Source organism: Ursus maritimus, unplaced genomic scaffold (genome assembly GCF_017311325.1).
Source record: "Ursus maritimus isolate PB19 unplaced genomic scaffold, ASM1731132v1 scaffold_3, whole genome shotgun sequence".
NCBI lineage: Eukaryota > Metazoa > Chordata > Mammalia > Carnivora > Ursidae > Ursus > Ursus maritimus.
This window is the reverse complement of record NW_024425563.1, coordinates 49,526,334-49,546,405: the sequence shown is the minus strand read 5'-3', so window position 1 is coordinate 49,546,405 and position 20,072 is coordinate 49,526,334. Positions and strand designations below refer to the sequence as shown.

At 44.8% G+C, this 20,072-nt stretch overlaps 1 protein-coding gene and 1 long non-coding RNA gene across 9 annotated transcripts in view; both read right to left on the bottom strand.

The window, feature by feature from the left end:
* Window positions 1–13,684, bottom strand: part of OSBPL3 (oxysterol binding protein like 3) — a 176,579-nt gene extending 162,895 nt beyond the window's left edge. For all 8 annotated transcript variants that reach the window (XM_040644176.1, XM_040644180.1, XM_040644179.1 and 5 more), the window contains exon 1: window positions 13,366–13,684. The gene's annotated coding sequence lies outside the window, so the exon portion shown is untranslated. The remainder of the gene's footprint in view (window positions 1–13,365) is intronic.
* A 428-nt stretch (window positions 13,685–14,112) lies between these two features.
* Window positions 14,113–20,072, bottom strand: part of LOC103658901 — a 31,705-nt gene continuing 25,745 nt past the window's right edge. The window contains exon 3 of the long non-coding RNA XR_567326.2: window positions 14,113–15,935. This is a non-coding gene — a long non-coding RNA (uncharacterized LOC103658901). The remainder of the gene's footprint in view (window positions 15,936–20,072) is intronic.

Below are 20,072 nucleotides of genomic sequence, written 5' to 3'. Positions count from 1 at the left end.
GGAATCTGATGTTACCAACCTCTTGTGTAGCCTTCAAAAGATACTTTATATTTACAACACACAGCGGGTACCAGGAAATGTTTATCAACCAATTTTCTGGAAAAACAAAAACAAAAGCCCTGATGTGTTGCCTTGGCTGATTTCCATGGCATAAATACCTCCACCGTGGCCGATTTCAAACTACCAATGCAAAGTCAATGACGGAGGAATTAAAAAGAAATGCACACGATTGGTTCTCACAAGCTGGTGCAAACTGGCTTCAGCCCACCGGTGTGTAAGTGTGTGTACAAATGCATAAATATGTCCATGTCTATGTATATATACATATAAAATATATATTATATATGGGTATACTTCTACCCAAATGGAAGCATACCATACATAACTAGCTTGGTATATGTGGCATGTATGGCACAAACCTATGTAATCTACACCTTGCTTTGTTTTTTTTTTTTAAGATTTTATTTATTTATTTGACAGAGAGAGGCAGCAAGAGAGGGAACACGAGCAGGGGGAGCAGGAGAGGGAGAAGCAGGCCTCCTGCTGAGCAGGGAGCCCGACGTGGGGCTCGATCCCAGAACACTGGGATCATGACCTGAGCTGAAGGCAGACACTTAACGACTGAGCCACCCAGGCGCCCCACACCTTGCTTTTTTTAAAACTTAATCAATCTCAGAGATTGGTCCTAATTAGTAGCTGTGGAGCTGCCTCATTTTCAACTGCTCCCTTCTTTATTAACCAGTCCTTATTGATGGACAATTAGATTATTTGCAATTTTTTATTCAAACAGTGCTGCAATAAATACCTTTGCATGTATATCACTGTGCACATTTATATACCTGCAGGATAAAAGCCATAGGACTATTATGGTTGGCTCAAAGAGTGCATGCATTTGGGATTCTGATAAATATGAGAGTATCTACACAGCGCCATTTTCACTTCCATCCACCATAAATCCCTGTTTCCTCGAAAAGGTATGGCCAACAGTTTTATCACATTTTGTTATATTTGCCAATCTGACAGGTAAAAAATAGCATCTCATGAAAGTTTTCATTGGCATTTCTCTTTTTATGTATGCGTGAGGTTAAAGGTCTCATATGTTTGAGTAATTGTATGCTCTTTTGTAAACTGTTCATATTCTTTGCCTCTACAGTAACTGTTCCTTCTCTTACTTATTTGTTGTAGTTCTCTATATATTGGCAAAATTACATCTTTGAGATATGTGTTGAAATTATTTTTCTAAGTTTATTGATTGCCTTTTGACATAGTTTTTTAAAAATTAGCCCTGCAAAAATTTTATATAGTCAAATGATTCAATCTTTTGTTTTGCAGGGTCTGGATTTTGTGTCTTATCTTGAAAGAATTTTTCAACTCCATTATTATTAAAATGGTATTTTATGTTTTTTCCTAATTGTTCTAAAGTTAAAATTTTGATCCATGTGGAATTTGTTTTTCTGGAATTTATGATGTAAGGCTCCAACTTTTTTACCTGATTGTACCAGCACCGCTTGTTATCTCCCATAGAATCATCTTTGCCTTCTCCCTCAACCCTGTCCCCTACATCCCTAGAGTACCTGGGGGCTGTCATTCTAACCTTCCAGTATTTCTGAGTTGTCTTTTTCCTCTCTTCTCCATTGTTACCACCCCAGGTCAGGCTCACCATGCTTGTATTCCCAGCCTCTGACCTCCTCCACCAGCTCTAGAATTACCTCCTCTGAGATGGCTCCCACCATGTCACCTCCTTGTTCACTGTCTACCAAATGCAGTCCAAACCCTTCCTAGGGGATTCAAGACCCACTCCAGCTTGGCCTCAACCTACCTCTCTGTTCTCTCATCCTGTCACTTTTCTCATTTACAACCGTTCTTATCATCAAACTGGAAGTTTCCTCATTCCTTAAAATGCTACACCCGGACTCGTCCTGCACTCTGCTTTCTACCTAGCCCTCTGTTCTGTTCCTTCATCCCAGGCATCCTTCCAGCCTTGGCTCAAATGCCCACTTCTCTGCAAAAGCGCCTCTGTGCTCCTCTAATAGGGCAGTACCGTGTTCCCAGCAAGTACCCACCCCTCCTTGTGTCTCACAACTGTGCCTTTACACCTGTCTGCTGGAATGAATGTTCCCTGAGACCAGAGCTGTGACCAATTTTTTCATGCTCCCTGCTTCCAGGTAGCACCTTATACACAATAAACTGTTTTAAATGAAATGAAAATGCCTCCAGGGTGCATCAGAATCCCCCGAAGGGCTCACGAAAATGCCAACTGCCAGGCCCACCCGCGGAGCTTCTGATTCAGTGGGACTGGGGTCCCAGGAATCTGGCCCAGGAATCTGCATTTCTAACAAGTTCCCAGGTAATGCTGACACAGCAATTCCAGGAACCCACTTTGAAACCACTGCCTCAGACCACACCTCAAACCTCAAATTGAAAGCCTTTAGAAACTGCGACACCGTAGGTCCAAAAATCTCATGGAGGAGGAAATCTCAAGCTGGGTGTCATTTAGATATGGGTAGATTTCATCCTGTCCTTCCAGTTCAGCCTAAAAAAGGCAGTGAATGGCCCAAAGCCACAGAGGCAGAGGCACCGCTGGGGCTGCATCCACCCTCAGATTCTCTGGCTCCCCGTCCAGTGCTCTCCCCACACTGAGGGGCCCTCTGGTCAAGGGCCTGGCGGTAGAAGCAGAATGACCGGATTGTACCCGGGTTGGGCCACTTGTTCCCTTTGTGACTGTGAGTCAACTACTTCAGCCTCTCCAGGCCTATGACAACCAGGGTTTCTTTGAGTGGAAGTCCAAGAAGCCAACTTGGCAAATGAAACCAAAAAAAATATCTTGGACAAACACCAGCGTCATGAGCACGCTATGAAGTCGCACACACGAGCTGCCTTTCTAGCGCCAGCTTTACCCAGTCCTAAAGCAAAAGTCAATCATAATTATAAAGCAGGTTCAGGATTCCAAAGTCAATGACATTTCACCATGTGATTAAACTTGGCTTCTTACAGAGCACACAGAGCAGAACATAAGAGAAGCCACACAACAAAGAGATAACAGAGGGGTGGAGGAAGTTAAGGAACCAAACATGAAGTCAGTCTGCAGGCGCAGTGGCGATAAGGCCTGGGTCTGGTCTGGTCCCGGTCAGCTCTCGACACTTCCTGCTTCTGGTGTTCAAGCAGGGAAGGATCCATCCTGTTCTGAGATCAATCCCACAGTCTTTGGTGGCAGTTGCCTTTTTGAAACGGTCAGACATAGAGGGGTCAGGTCTGAAGGGCCTGACAGTTTGCTGCCAAAATCCTTCCCCCCCCCCCACTTTTTCTAAAGACTTCATTTATTTATCTGTCAGAGAGAGAGAGAACACAAGCAGGGGGAGTGGCAGGCAGAGGGAGAAGCAGGCTCTCCGATAAGTAGGAAATCCGATGTGTGACTAGATCCCAGGACCCTGAGATCATGACCTGAGCCAAAGGCAGACGCCCAACAGACTGAGCCCCCTAAGCACCCCAATCCTCCCCTTAACAGGATTTAATGGGTCTCAGGCCCCCGCAGCCCTCCTCTGGTTCAGTTCATTATCACTTCTTGGGAGTCCGCTGACATTGGTCCTGGCAGTATCTCTTAGCTGCAGTACCTTTAACTGTTTGCATCATTGCTTGACACAGGCTTCTCCTTGACATGAGGGACTCCATTTCGCTCTCCACAACCAGCTTAAGGAATTTAGAAGAGGGGTGCCTGGGTAGCTCGGGGCACCTGGGTGGCTCAGTGTTAAGGGTCTGCTTTCGGCTCGGGTCGTGATCCCAGCATTCTGGAATCGAGCCCTGCATCTGGCTCCCTGCTCAGTGGGAAGCCTGCTTCTCCCTCTCCCATTCCCCCTACTTGTGTTCCTTCTCTCGCTGCCTCTCTGTCAAATAAATAAATAAAATCTTTAAAAAAAAAAAAAAAAAAGGAATTCAGAGGAGCCCAAGAGGCAAGGCCTGGCACAGCTTCATGGGAACGGAAGCCAAATCACGACAATGTGGTACAGACAGGAGTGGTCTGGTCAGGACACAGCCTCAGCAGCAGAATCTCCATGGCCCTTAGCATTGGACCCAGGGTCCAGCCTGGCTCACAGGGCCACCCGTGGCCAAGGAGAATGGAGCCCTTGTTCTGGTCTCAGCAAACCAGATGCAAAGAAGTGATTCCTCAAATGGAAATCAGGAAGGGTGAGTGGATGCTGGACAACCAAAGAATAAGCGATAGATCCTCAGCCTCTGTTTGGTCACTGGTAAAGGAGACCATGACAGCCACCTCACAAGCTACCGAAGATCTAACGAGGTCGTGTAAGCCAAGCACTTAGGCTGGCACACACTAAGTGCTTCAGTTACTAGCTGCCATTGCTGTTTCATTATTCTTTGTAATTATCATCACCACCTTTCCAGGCAGCATGGCTTCCCATTCCCTCATGACTCCAACAAGCTCCAAAGGATACCTCCGTTCATTCTGTATCCACTAGAGATCTGCTTGAAACAGCTCTGAACCTCTGAGAAAAACCCAACTGGCTCTTCCCTATATTCTTTCAGGCCTTCAAAACGCCCCAAACTCACTGCATCTCAGATGCTGGACAATGAGCTATTTTAGAATTAGAGCCAAGAAAAGAATTAGAGCCAGCAAGTGATTTTAAGCTACTTTCATGGCTATGCTAGAGAATAGGTTGTTATATCTCATTCAATTTCAGTTACAAAGGTGCTAAAAACTCAACTTTGGATTCAATTCCCAGCAGCAAATAAACAAACCCGTGTAGCGTCATAGAAAGCAATTCAAAAGCTCAAAAGAGACATTAAATCCCTCCTCCCCCTCGGGTCCACCTGGCCTCCCCTCCAAAGACCAAAAGGACACAAACAGGGTGGGGGTTGGCTTGGGTGGGTCATCCTCCGAGGATTCCCAACCCCATTCTCTTTCCCCTCCTTCTTCAGACAATCAGCAGCCTGAATCATGACCTACAGAAAAATGGAACTTTTCTCCCTAGAGTCCCAATTAAAATCCAGACTCATTCCCTTTGAGCCACATATCCCCACTGTAACTAACGAATTCTCCATGACTGTTGATTATCTCTGTCCTCTTCTAAACTGTAAGCTCTTTGAAGGGAGGTTCCACATCTGTCTAATGCATCACCGCATCACCATATCCCCTGTACGCAGCCTGGCACCCAACACAGTGTGTGTCCTCAATAAATACTTACTATGTGTATGAGCAGAAATCCTACTCCCATGTTTTCATTCCAGGGTGGCATTTACTTCAAGTTTAATGTTTGTGAGATTTAAAAAATAATATTATTTAGCTTTTGCTTTGAAACATTTCAGATCACTATCCACCACAAACGATATGGGGAAGAAAAATTTGTTTTATAAAAGTTAAACTATAAAGTTCTTGTATTACAGCATTTGATATCAAGAAAGATAACAAATATGGGAATCTTTAATGGTACTACATTTTAATACGTAAGTGGAGAAATGTTACATTGAGAAAAGTGTTTGACCCACACATTTTTTTAAGCTTTTATTTATTCATTTGAGAGAGAGAGAGAAAGAGCACAAGCAAGGGGAGAGGCAGAGGGAGAAGCAGACTACCCGCTGAGCTGGGAGCCCAACGTGGGACTCGATCCCATGACCTGGAGATAATGACCTGAGCCAAAAGCAAATGCTTAACCGACTGAGCCACCCAGGCATCCCGACCCACACTTTTTTTTTTTTAAATCAGATTTTAATATGTTAACTGTAGAGAGTAAACAAAATAATAAATTTGATCTTATACTGACAGTCACAGATCCTTTGATGATCTCTTGGGCTGTTCATGGCAATTTGATTCTGTTTTGCTTACATTAACGCTATTTTTCAACGCAGGTCCACTCTCTGCGAGTAAACACAGACATCCAAAGAGTGACATAATGCTCATCTAAAGAAATTTTATATGAGAGCAACGTGCTTCTCAGCCATAAATCCACTTATTATTTAAGAATCATATTCCACTCATATTCCAGGGGTTTTGGGGAGCCTGGAAACAATCGTGTTCTGACTCACAAACGAACAGATTTAGGCAGGGTGATTATAAATCAAGTCCAGAAAAATTCAATTTCAGGGTATAAATACTGTGCCTAAGAACAATGACATTACTATTGCATTTTCTGTATTTTTGCAAAACGAAGGAAATATTTCATCAATTTTAAAACAAAAGAATCAGATAAATAACTAAAGGAACAACTCCCTCATGCTGCTACTCCATTTATTATCAAAGAGGTTTTAAATTTTCACACAGGTGAAGCAAGCCCAGGAATGACACTGCACGACTACAGCCTGCCTGCTATCAGCTTCTACAAAGAATCATCTTCGAACAAATCACTATTTCTCAATCTTTTCATGTAAGAGGGATATCATACATGAGAAATATTTTACTTCAGACTTTTAAAGAAATTCAAATGTCTTCGATTTTAACTTATTATGAAAAATCTCAGATATATGCAAAAGTATACAGCAGCACTGTCCCAACAGAAATGTAATATGACCCATACACGTAATTTTAATTTTTTAATTTTTTTTTAAGATTTTATTTATTTATTTGACAGAGAGAGAGGGAACACAAGCAGAGGGAGTGGGAGAGGAAGAAGCAGGCTCCCAGCGGAGGAGTCTGATGCGGGGCTCGATCCCATAACGCCAGGATCACGCCCTGAGCCGAAGGCAGACGCTTAACGACTGAGCCACCCAGGTGCCCCTATTTTTTAAAATTTTTAAGTAGCCAATTAAAAAGAGTAAAAGGAAACAGGTGAAATTAGTTTTAATTCTATATTATCATAATATATCCAAAATATCATCATTTGAACCTATAAACAAAAATTGAGATAATTTTACATTCTTTTTCGTACTAACTCTTCGAAGCTCAGTAAATATGTGACACTTGTAGCACATCTCAATGTGGATTAGCCACACGTGGCCAACGGCTGCCCCAGTAAACAGCAAACATAGAAAACAGTATTAAAAACCCCATGAATTCTTCACCCAGCTCCAGTCATCATTAACTTGTTCCCTCTAAACCCCGATTATTCTGAAGCAAATACTAAAAACATTGTAACATTCATCCATGTTCAAATTCCCTTATCTTCTTTTTGAACAGTTGTATAGTTGCTCCAACTGGATCTAAACAATCAACTATGAGGATCTCTTTTTAATGACATTTTTGATGACACCGACGTAACAGGAGTTGTACTTTCAGTAAAACGCTTCTTTCGTTCCGATGTTTCTCACACATCTGTATTGTGCAAACACTGCTCTAGCTCCAAGACACAGCAATCAACAAGACTCAAAGGAACTTCTGGCGTAGTTCCTGACTGCACACGAGGACCACTCAAGGAGCCTTTAATAAACAATACCAGTTCCATCAGCGAGCAAAGGGATAAATAAAACATGGTATTACATACAGTGGGGTGGTATTAGGCAACAACAAGAATGAAGTACCGATTCAAGCTGTAACAGAGTTGAACTCTGAATACAACACTTCCGTGATAGAAGCTAGACGCAGAAAGACCACATACTGTGCGATTCCAATTGCACGAAATGCCCGGATAGGCAAATCCACACAGACACAACGTAGGCTAGTGGTTTCAGGGTGAGACAGAAGACTGCTAATGGGTGTGATTTCTTTTGGGGTGATGAAATGTTCTAACATTAATTATGGTGCTTACACAACTGTGAATATGCCAGAAATCACCGAATTGTATACTTCGAGTGGGTAAACTGTATAAAATATGAATTATATCTCCATAAAGCTGTTATTTAAAAGTAAGTAACTAGGAACTAGAGGGGATTATGCTAAGCGAAATAAGTCAATCAGAGAAAGACAATTATCATATGATCGCACTCCTATGTGGAATTTAAGAAACAAGGCAGAGGATGACAGGGGAAGAGAGGAAAAAAATGAAACAAGACAACACCAGAGAGGGAGACAAACCATAAGAGACTCTTAATCTCAGGAAACAAACTGAGAGTTGCTGGAGGGGAGGGGAGTGAGGGATGGCGTAGCTGGGTGATAGACACTGGGGAGGGTATGTGTTGTGGTGAACACTGTGTGCTGTGTAAGACTGATGAATCACAGACCTGTACCCCTGAAACAAATAATACATTATATGATAATAATGAAAAAATGAAATAATAAAAATAAGTAACTAGATGAAGTATGTTACATTCACACAATGGAATACTATCCAGCTATAATACAGAATGAGAAAACTCCTTTAAAACAAAGCAAAACAACTCCAGTGACCAACCCTCCTTACCCCAAGCCACTTGATCCAGAAGCTTTGGGGGTGGGGCCTAAGTAGGGAGATTTTTTAAAAGATCCTTAAGTGCTTCTAATGCAAACCAAGTAAGAGTCAGTGGTTTCAGGAAAGATTCAGTCCAGTGATCAACAGTTACAAAATGCTATGCTAACTGCTCCCTATAAAACGGGTAGGCGCCGAGTGCCAGGAGGTTCTCCAACTTCAGTTGGAGGCAGCAGAGGAAGACTTCCTGCACGTGACATCCATGCAGAAACATGATAGATGAGTGGGAATTAGCCAGGTGAATATGGGTGATTATACTGGGAAGCAGAGATTATAAAGAGGATGGAAGTTTACACAAAACTGGGAGGCCAGAGCGCCTTATGCAACAGCCCTGCAGATACAAGCAGGGGCTGAACTTAGTTCAATGTGACTGGGAAACAGAACAAAGTGGTGAATGATGAACCGTGAACCAGAGCTGATTCATAAAAGATCGAGTAAATCCGGTTAAAAATGTGAAATGTTCATTTATCAATAAAATAGTGAACAAAATTTAGTTTAAATTGCGGAACAGTTTTAATTCGTTTTTAATAACGGCATTCCCATATATATGAAAAATAGTGCATATAAGATAAAAGACATTTATTCTATAGACTATGTTTGTTTTGTGAATGGGTTTGAGATCTCCTTGCAATATCTCCAAGGTGAAAACAACCAGAACGGGTACTTTCCATGGATTTCAATAACTGGGATTTCTTTTACTTCATCCCAAATTGATGAAGGCATTACAGTATTGTGGATCAAAAAATAGGAAACAACATACTATATTCCAATGACTTTTTTCACAGAATATTCTAACATAATATAACCAAATATAATTGTTTCATATTCTCTAACTGAGCACCTACTATGGACAGGATATCATGCTTAGTGGTCTAAGGGATAGAAACATGAGGAATGGATACTAGCCTGGCTTTCAAGGCATTTCCAGTCTAGTAAGGGAGGCAATACATCTGAACAAATAACAAGCCAGGAGGCACTGGGGTGGAGGAGTTGGTTGAGAATGGGGGGAGGTATGAAAGGAACAAAGTGCTAAAGAAAGAAACCCACATACTCAATGGTCAGAAACTGAACTGGGCACTCATGTTTTTTTAAAAATGCTGTAAGAGATTGAGTTCAAAGAGATTATTCTGGCAGAAGTGGCTTATGAATTCAGCCTTGAAAGACTTGGGTTTTTCACAGTGAGAGACCATGAAAGAACTTTCTAGGCAACAGGAGTGTAGGGGCAAAGGCGAAAATGCTCTGTTGCTGAAGAAACTTCAGGCTGCCCGTGCACAGGGCTGGGGAATGAAGGGTGAAGGTGAGCAGTAAGCCCAGGCTGCCAGATCCTGACTCCAGGCTAAGGACTCTAGGCTTAAATGGGGACAGCAAGGACCTGGGGGTTTCAGTCTCAGATCCATCTAGTATTAGCTGTAAAGCAGCCTCACCTGGAGGTATAAACACAGTGCCTACTCAGGGTGCCTGGGCAGCTCAGTCGGTTAAACGTTTGCCTTCCTCTCAGGTCACAATACCAGGGTCTTGGGATGGAGCCCCGCATCGGGCTCACCGGGGGAGTCTGCTTATGCTTCTCCTTCTGCCCCCCCCCCAACACATGCACTTTCTCTGTCTCATAAATAAATAAAATCTTTAAAAAAGAATAACAGTGCCTACGCTGGTGCTGCTCTGAGGATTAAAGGCCATAATTCATCTACAGCACATAGGACAGTATGGCACAAGAAGTTCAGCACCCACTGCTGTTATTAATTTATTATTAACCATATAAGCCACTCAGGGATTTTGAGAAACACAATGACAGCACTTAAAGAATTCACCTGACTGTGATATGCAGGAGAGCCTGAGAGAGGAAAGTCCACCTGTAAGTCATGTTAGGGCAGCATGCAGAAATCCCTAAGACCCCCGAGTGAATACGGTGCAGGGGCAACAGGAAAGGACCGATGTGAAAGGTGCTGAGGAGGAGAGAGCCAAGAGTTGGAGTAAGCAAAAATGTGGCCTGAACACTATTGACTGGGAACTCAAGAGGGAATTTTCCAGAAGAGAGGGCTAAAAAGTGGATGAGTAAGATGTAGACAGAAGAGAAATTCACAGGGAACTATAAACAACTCTCAATTATGCATGGAAGGCTCTTTCAACTGAACAGCCTCCATCTTTCTTTGTGTGCACACCCCCATCACTTCTGTGGGCATTTTAGGTTGGAGGGCTCCCCAACCCTCGCTGGAGTACTCCTGAAATGGAATTAACAATTAAGAAAACATAGTACTTCCAAAGGAGAAGAAAGGGATAAAGAGGAGAAGAAAGGGATAAAGAAAGGGGGGGTAATCAGAAGGGGGAATGAAGCATGAGACACTATGAACTGAGAAACAAACTGAGGGCTTCAGAGGGGAGGGGGGTGGGGGAATGGGATAGACTGGTGATGGGTAGTAAGGAGGGCATGTAATGCATGGTGCACTGGGTGTTATATGCAACTAATGAATCATCGAACTTTACACCAAAAAAAATTAAAATTAAAAATAAAAAAAAAGAAAACATAGCACTTCCAAGAAGCATATTATAAATAAAACAGGATTATTCAGACCCTCATGTAAAGGAAAAATGTTATACTACCCCCTAAAACTGGAATGGAAGTAGAAGAAAAAAAGGATCACAAATTCCTTTCCACCCCTATTTTGCCATTAGTCCTTAGGTGGTAACCATGAAACTCTTAACATCTCCTTGCCCTCAGTTTCACTACAAGAGTACGAAGAGCTGAAATGTAGTTATATTTTACTAAATGGTTGCTGCAGAATCATTTAGAATCAGCCGTGGTTTCTGACTCTCCTCGGTTCTACATATGGAAACAGAGAAACTAGCTGGCTTTCCAGAATTTTTCTTAAGAGGCATAAAACATTACTGTGTTCAGAATTCATTTACCATAGGGGGTAAAACCCATCTGATTTCTGTTTAGATTTAGGTGAAAGTTTCAATTTAAGTGAAAGAATTTCCTTTCCTCCTTATTAAAAGTCCCCCATCTACCAAGCCCACAAACCATAAACTCAACCACAAAAATCAATGGCAGTAAGAGTCTCAATTCAGAAAATAGTACAACTAGACGCTTGATACTAGCAGCGGTAAGTTTACAGCCCAACCTCACATGCTTTTAATGTACTGTATCATTGAACTCTATCATAAGTTAACAACTGATCAGTGGGAGCAGGAGAGATTTGTGTCGTGAAAGGAGCTGAAGATTGAGTCAGAAAGACTATTAACAAAATCTAGCTCAGCAATTTACAATTGACCAGTGGCAAGTTCTTGAATTTAGGCTGCAGTTTCTTGATCTGAAAAATGGAGACAACCTCAAAACACTGCCTATAAGATGGTGAAGATTAAATGAGATCATGCAACCAACCTCTGGCAGCCTTGTAGTATCTGTCCTACAATGTAACTATTAGCTAATATCGAAACTGTATCTCACTCGTGATAAAGCACCAAATATTCTTTTGACTCAGCAATAGTTTTTATTACAAATAAAGCTAAACACTATTGGTTGTAACAGTGAAAACCATATTTTAGTTTCTTGGAAGTGGTCCAACACAACAGAAAATGAACTAGAATTTTCGTTCTGCCAGGATAATCTTGGGGAAATTGGTTAACCTGCGAGAGCCTTAACTTCCCATCTGCTTAGAAATACCTAGCTAATAAGACTATGACAGTGTTTAATGAGGTAATCTATATAAATTCTAGCACCCATCCAGTTCTTAGTAGGTACTCAGTCAATAGTTATTGGTATTTGTTAATTTTCCCAATAGGAAAAGGAAAGGGGGTAAATAAGCATGAAAATCAAAACCAGGTATGAAATCACCATTCTTCATATTTTACAGAGAAGTTTTTATTCATTTATTCCACAATGTTTTCTTGCAGACCTACTGTGTGTCAGGCACTGTTGCTAACTTTGGGGATGGAGTGATGAACAAGACAGATAAGGTCTCTCCTTTCCTGGAACTTCCATTCTAGCGGGGGAAGGCAGACAGTAAACAGCCCAGGAGATAATTTCAGAGAGAGAGAGTGCTATGAGGAACACCAAACAGGGTGGAGGGCCAGCAAGGTGGGGGGGGGGGTGGAATGGTCCTTTAGCTAGGGTGCATTTCGGCCCAAGACTGCCTGACTGGTGTCGTTCGGCCCGAAGGGGGAACCTCATCTTGTATGGTGCTCAGTAAAGTGTGGTTGATCAGAAGTCAGACCTACATTTTTACCTGTGTTAGGATCTCTTTTGCAGCTGCAGCTTAAAATATTTATAAACGCCCAACCCAGTTCTCAAACTGTAAGGGTCAGTGCAACATGGGGGTGGGGGGCTCAGATGCACCTTAGCACAGTTCCCAGACACGTCAAAAGCGGGTCCCCACTGAGACTGGTACTTTGTGAGACGGAGGAGGAAGAGTACAAGTGTGCAGAAGGTGGCCGGCAACTTGCATTAACGAAGGAGGGCGGCTCGCCTCGGTTAAGAAATATCTGGACAGTCTACCATAATGCCCTTCAGTGACTCTAGAGGCTGCAAACGTTTCCCAGGGCGCTGGGACGCCCAAGGGGCGGGTGCCCCTGGCGGGGAAAACCGGGAGTGGGGCAAGCCGAGCCAGGGGACGCAGGCGAGCCGGGTGCCTGCAAGGCCAGCGTCGCCCAGGTCGCCCCAGCACGCCCCATCCCGCGGATGTGGTACAGCCTTGCGCTCGGCCCACTTACACAGGTTTCCTGTGCCTCTCGCCTCGCCGCCTAATCCTCCGGAGCCCGCACCCAGGACCCCGCGCTCGGCGCCTTCTCCCCGTCAATCCCGGCCAAACCTTCCGCTTCATAGCAGCACCCCGGCCCTACATCCCCGGAGCCTGGCACCGGCTGCGACAGCATCTCCCTTGCCCGGGGCTGCCCCACCAGCCGGTTCTTCCCTGGGCGACAGGAGACAGACTCCGGTCCTACGGTGACTGGTGGCGCCCCCCAAACCGCAGCCCTTGCGAGTTCGCACCCCCTCTGGTCCCCAGCACCCCAGAACCATTTCGGCGGGTGTCCCAGCGCTTACCTGCACGCTCCGCAGCCGGGGACGCCGCCTAGTTCTCCGGTGTGCGGCTCCGGGCTCGTCCACAGACCCGGGAGGAGGCAAACCCCGCTTCTCCAGGCCGCCCGCACCGCGCAGCCGACAGTTCCCGTGCCAGCCGCAGGAGAGCGAGGCGAGGACGGCCACTCGTGGAAGGACAGCGGGGCTGGAGTCCGCGCCGCGCACAGGCCGCCTGGCCCTGGGGTCCCCTGAGCTGCCCTGCCTGACTCGCCGGCGCTGCGTCCGCGCGGCCAGTTCCCGGTACTTTGCCCAGAACTTCTCAGCGCGCCGCCAGTAGATTAGCGGGAGGAGCCGCACAAGGGGCGGGAACGAGGAGGAGGAGCCTGTGGCCCCCCTGGGGGCGTGGCCACACGAGGAGAGCGGGGAGGGCGGCTGAGTGACCACACTCTCACCAATCAGAAGCCGACCCCGAGGAAGAAGGTGGAGCGATGCACTTGGAAGGAGCGAGCGGATTCCATGACGCAGTCTGGGCAGCTGGGACCCCAGTTCCCCGCAGGTGGGAAGGGAGGAGGGAGAGGAGAGCTGCAGCAGCGTCGCAAAGGGGCTACTGGCAGCCCAGTGCGCTTCCCGCCTGCCGTAGGAGCTCAATAGATGTTCCTCGATGGCGTTTCCAGGCCAGGGAAGAGAGGGAGAACGGGGAGAAGTGAGGGCGGCGCGGGAGGGGCTGGTTTAAGGAAACGGTTCCAGGGTACACACGTGCGAACTGGCAAAGAGGACTCGACCTCTTGAGGAAGTCAGAGGCAAAAGGATGGAGAACGGAGGGAAAAAACGTAGTGACGGGAGGATTGCTGGCATCGGATGACGAAGGACAGAATCCGCGTGGGACACCCGCCCAAGACTGTGACCCTAACATCCAGAGGCAGTGGGTGCAGATTCGTGCCGGGGTCCCAGGAGACGACCTGAGGGGAGTGTGGCCGTTTTGTTCTGTGTTGTTCATGTCCAAGAGGGAAGGGAGAAAGAGCATCACAGTTACAATTAAAATGCTGGAGCTCCTTGGTAGACAAGATAGTCCACCCGACTTAGCTGCCCTGCCCACTCGCTCCTCCACTTCCTTTGATCCTACCAAGCATCAGCTGATTCTTGCTGCCGCTGATCACCTGGGGTCAGTTTGGAGACTGCAGATGTATCGAGTGCCGCAGGCAGCTGGGTGGAAAGGGAATTAAAGTTTAATGAGCGCCTACTGTGTGCGCCTGGCGCAGATGTGGGCTCGCTTCAGTGATAATGGCACACCAGGTTCCTGCTCTCAAAGAACCGAGGTTTTAATGGGAAGCACACCATAAACAAGAACGTAAACAAATATAAACAAACGAGTATATACTGATGATCTATGAACACTGGGGTAATTGCTGTGCGGAGTTTTCTAAGTAGTAATCGGGAAGCTTCGAAGTGCCCTGAGGGCCTCTTGGAGGAGGTGGCCTTTATGCAGTTTCCCGAACCGGGGAAAGAAGCTGCCACACCTCAGTCTCTCGGGAAAAGCGTTCCAGGAAAAGGAAATGGAAAATGCAAGGTGTTTAACCTCCCTGAAGACTCAGCTAACTTTCCTGAGCTGAACAAAGAGTGTGGCTCGCTGGGCTTGGTGCCCCACACAGAGTAGAGGCTCCAAAATGTTAAATTCCAGCGCCACATATCACCTGTGGCACTTGACGCATTTCCAGTGTCCCAACTGACCCCACACTGAGGTTTCTAAGTCTCTGCCGGAGCCACACTAATCACATTTCATTCATTGCGCTCCGTTTTCCGCTTTCTGGAACCATCCTTGTCGCGGAATGTCTGGGGCTCTCAGTTTGGGATCTGGCAGGCGGCGAGCGAGGGCGGGAGGATCCGGACGCGCTGCAGAATGAACTCACCGAACGCTGCCCGCGTCGCACACACTGAGACCCTTAGTGGAGAAGATCTAAAATCGAATGACTCGGAAATTCTTCAGCCATCCCCCCCCCCCCCGCACCCGAGGAACGCCAGGTGGACGAACACGTATGTCTGGCAGGCGCCGGGATCACTCACAATGAATTCAAGGAAGCACCTTGCCCACGCCCAACCCGGAATGCATGAGCAGCTCAGACTTTGTTTTCCCAACCCTTCCTCCATTTTTCGGTAATTCCTCTCTGGGAGAGAAGCTGGCTCTTTTCCTCCCACTCCTCCAAGCTCTTTTTTCCTTTGTTTCTTTTCTTCCATTTCCACTCTCCACCTCTTCCTCTTCATTCACCGTGTTTCATTAGCATTGTTTGGTTTGCTGTTTTGTTTTTGTTTTTGTTTTTTCCCTGCGGGACGCAAGCCTTAAATCCTAAAGGAAGTTTTTTGCATAGGACTTTATTGTTGAAACTAGCAAACCGTTCTTGGCTTTTTCTTCAGTTTCTTCCAAATAACCAAGTGTGTCTATTTGTTTTTTCTATTTGTACTTGAGGCAGTTAGTTTGACGGGATGAGAGAGTTATTCATATTCATATTGTGCCTTGCCTCCAAGAAAAAAAGGAATCGTACCGTGCCTTTTCATAGTTTCATTTCCTCTTCTAAAAAAGCTTCCAGGCTCACCAGCTCCTGAAAACAAAAGGAAAAAAATTAAAGTTGAATCCCATGCAGAGCTAATTAGTCTTGAAAAATCTCATCAGCATCCTAAATTAGCTTTCTCCTCAGAGTTGTATTTTAAAGCAAGGACCTGAATGTGTACTCTGGTGGAGATCAATGGTTCTATAGTAAGAGTTTCTGAAGACCCTCTTTGAACTGTTGAATAAATACTTTTTATCTTTGGAGACATGCCCATCATAGTGGGAATTTTTCGGAGCTGGCTGAATGTTCTAAGCTTCCAAAATTCATAAGAGGTAAGCAGATGTTTCTTAAGTGTACATATTTTGATGATAAAGGAAGCTGATAGTAATAGAATGTCACGGTGGGGAACTCCAGAGGCCTCTAGACTCAGACTACCTGGGTTCCTGTCCCGTCATGACCACTTCCTGATTCTGAGGGCGCCTTTCTCTGTTATCTCATTTTCTTCCTGAGAAGTGAAGGCATTGGGCTAGATCATGGGTGACATAGCTTGGCTTATTTGCTGCTACTCGCCTCCCTGCCTCATGCCAGACATCACTATTAAGTCAAGGCCGTCTTTCCTACTGAGTCCAAATAGCGCCTCAGAATGCTTCTCAACACAGTCCTTTAGGAAGCTATTACTGAGGGCACCTGGGGGGTGTCTGCCTTCAGCTCAGGTCATGATCAGGTCATAGGGCTCCTTGCTCAGTGGGGAGCCTGCTTCTCCCTCTCCCTCTGCTGCTCCCCCTGCTTGTGCTCCTTCATTGTCTCTGTCAAATAAATAAAATCATTTAAAAAAAAAAAAAAGGAAGCTATTACTGATAGATCAGTATCCACATGATGTAGATGGTACAGAATTACCATGCTGGGGTAATTGGGTATATGAACTTTAAGCCACTGTAAGATTAAGATCTTAAATCATCATATGATTAGGGCTCCAATCATCTAGAATGGTGACTACAAGACAAATGTGAAGAGAAGGAACTATAGTTCATCACCTCATCAATCCCTTTTATGAGGGAGGATGAGAGAGTTCATTCCAGCATCCTGTCTGTAATCATACAGCCTCTGAGTGGTTAGAGGCTGGGTCTCCCACTCTCTTTAAGTGTCCTCTTTATGTCACTGCCACTGTGAATGGGAGGTGGAGGAAACACTCGTCTGAAGCAATGATACAGCCTTCCCCGTCCTGTACCCATTCTTCCTTCTCCTTAATCTGGAATATGAATTGAAGCATTTAGTCGCGTAGGAACACCTTGTCAGCATTCTTTCACAAAAGTAATAGTCCTCATGACTAAGGACTACACAAGAATTCACCAATTCCTCTCTTAAATATAGATTGACGGGCTCCTTTGTAAAAGGATCCATTCTTAGCAGGCGCTTGAAGAGATCCAAAGATGAATCAGTGGGTGTTCCTGCCCTCAGTACTTTTACAGGTTCATATATTGGGCAGATCAGAAATGGATATAAATAACTCCGATACAAGCTAAAAAATAGGAAATGTCCTGAGAGGGGTACCAAAAATGTATTTAGAGAAGGGTGAAATTATTTTGGGAATTGGAAGCAAAGAGTCACTTCCTGCATGTCTTTGTTGACATTTTTAACTTTTTGATCACAAATTCTTATTTTGCAATAAATAAGAGTTGCAACGCTGTTAGGCTTCCTGGTTGAGACACAGTTCCTGCTTAGTTTAAGCAGATACCATCAGTACAACTAAAGGTCACAATTCATTCTCACTCTCATAGCACCTTTCATCAGTTATTTGAAATTTCTGGGATGTTCTAGAAGTCTGCTCATCTTTAATGACAACAGTCTAGCCTTCTTTCAAGCATTTGACAGAACCAGTTTTTTAGCACATTATACTGTGGGAGCACAGGCTACTTGTAAGAAAGGAACATAAAAGGAGTGAAGGGACACTAATATCATATATAATGAACCCTGAAACAATATTTCCTTCAGGACTAAACTACCTCGGAAGTCAGGCTGAACATTCCATCACCCTTTAGGGGCTATCTTCATAGCACACAGACATCCTATAGTATTCTTTTTAATTACAGCCCACATGTATGAAGCATTTAGGTAGCAGCCATTGCCGAACTGGGCTGCTAAGATTACTGTCACTCCTGCCACCATCAGGAGGCCGCCTGTTAAACCAGAAAGACTTGGCAGAACTGCCCCGACCACACCCCTCCTGGGGCAAGCCACAGCAGCAAAACATATGCCTCGAATCCTGCTTCTCCTCTATTACCTCATTTCCCAGTTCATGCCTTGCGTGAATGTCTCTGATTGGCACATTCCCAATTACATTCACTAATCCAGCTGCAAGAAGGGCTGGGAAATGTGATTTTCAGCTTTTTAGCCTCAGCAGTAAGGCACGTTAGAAGGAGGTTGGGTTAGAATTTGAGTGAGCCAAGCCACGGCATCCACCATGCCTTTTCCTTCAAAGTTCCAACAAGTGTGTTGGCAGAAAAAAAAAGCTTTATATGTTACATTCTCTTTGATGTGTTTCAGTAGTTATAGAGTAACCCGAAGGCCTAGTCCTCCACCCATCCCCCCTAAATTCCCATCTCAGTCTCCACCAGCGACAGCACTGTAGTCTAAAGCACCATCATTTCTTGCCTATATTATTTGCGTGCTCATTTTATATTCCCTTCTGGATTATAAACCCTTTTCCTTATTCTTCTTGAATGTCTTCCCTTCACATAGCACAGTGTTCCTCACACAAAAGATGTTTTATCACTTGTTTATTGAACAAATACATACACATATATTTCCCAAAACTACAATCTAAATTCATTTAGCAAGGTAGTAAAACTATGTTCTTTTTGCCTGCTAGAATATTTTGGCTTCAGGTAAGAGAAAACCAATTAAAAATCACTTAAACAAGGAGATGTATTATTTCACATAACAGGAAGTCTGCAGATACAGTGACTGCAGTGTGGGTTCATTCAGTAGTTCAAGCATGTCAGCAATAGACCCAGGTTCTTTCTGTCTGCTCTTCCAAATTCATCATAAGGGCTTCCTCCTCAGGCTGGATATGATGTGGATACAGCAGTTACCAACATCATGTTCAGAGGCAGAAAATAATATCCCTTCCTTGAGTCACACTCTATAAGTAAAGAAACCTCTCCCAGGTGATCTTCATGTTTCATTGGCCAGAATTGGGGCACATGCCCATTCACACTTAAAGCAGTTACTAGCCAACTGCCAGCCATGATCAATTTAGAGCACAGGTTCATACCAGAAAAATGAAACGAAACAAAAAGCTGGAGTTCAATTAGCAAATATTATAGACTCTGTTACCTTTCACCAATATCTGCGTCCTTTCACCAAGAGAGAATTATATTCCCCTTCCTCCCATCCACAACCCCATCCTCACCACCCACTAGACTCAGTCTTAGCCATATGACCTACTTGGGCCAAGAAAATGACAGTAGAAGCTTTAAGGGCCAGTCCTGGCTTTGCTTTGCTAATATCCCTTCTACCATAGGCATCAGCACTATTGCAGTCAGAGACTGCTCCATCTGCCTGCCTTCCGGGGTGAAAAAGGTAAAGATGCAGGAGTATGAACCCAACTGAACAGAAGTGCACTCTTAGCCCAAATGAGATATAAACTTTTGTGGTTACATCATTGAGGTTTTGGAATTGTTACTATACCATATCTTAACCCATTCCTACTGTTACAGCAGAAAAAAAATGAGAAATAGACATTGAGAAAGCAGCCCAGAGTGTTGCCGTATTTCCTTTCCTTCCTAATAGAAAGGCAAACCCGTCTGAACATAGAAGTGACACGACACACCTGACATCGGTGTGTCCAAGCAGTCCCTTTCACCCTTACCCGGGCAGCTGCCTTCCCAACTCTCCAGTCACCCGCCATGGCATCACCACTCTTCCCTTCACAGGAACTCACGACATTTGTGCAGAATCTTCCCTTCTCTTTGCAATCTCTTCAGATTTGCTATCTATTTTTCATACAGGTGCCTCGCAGGTACATTACTGCTTCTTCGTCAGCCCAGCCACCTCTCAATGGTAACTCAATTCCAGCACAAGTATCCATTCTGGTCTTCCTGCTTCCACTCATATCTACTGGGCTCAGACATGCTGGCATGCTCTTCTTCGTTTACACTTTCCACCCCTGCCGCCCCCCAACCCCCC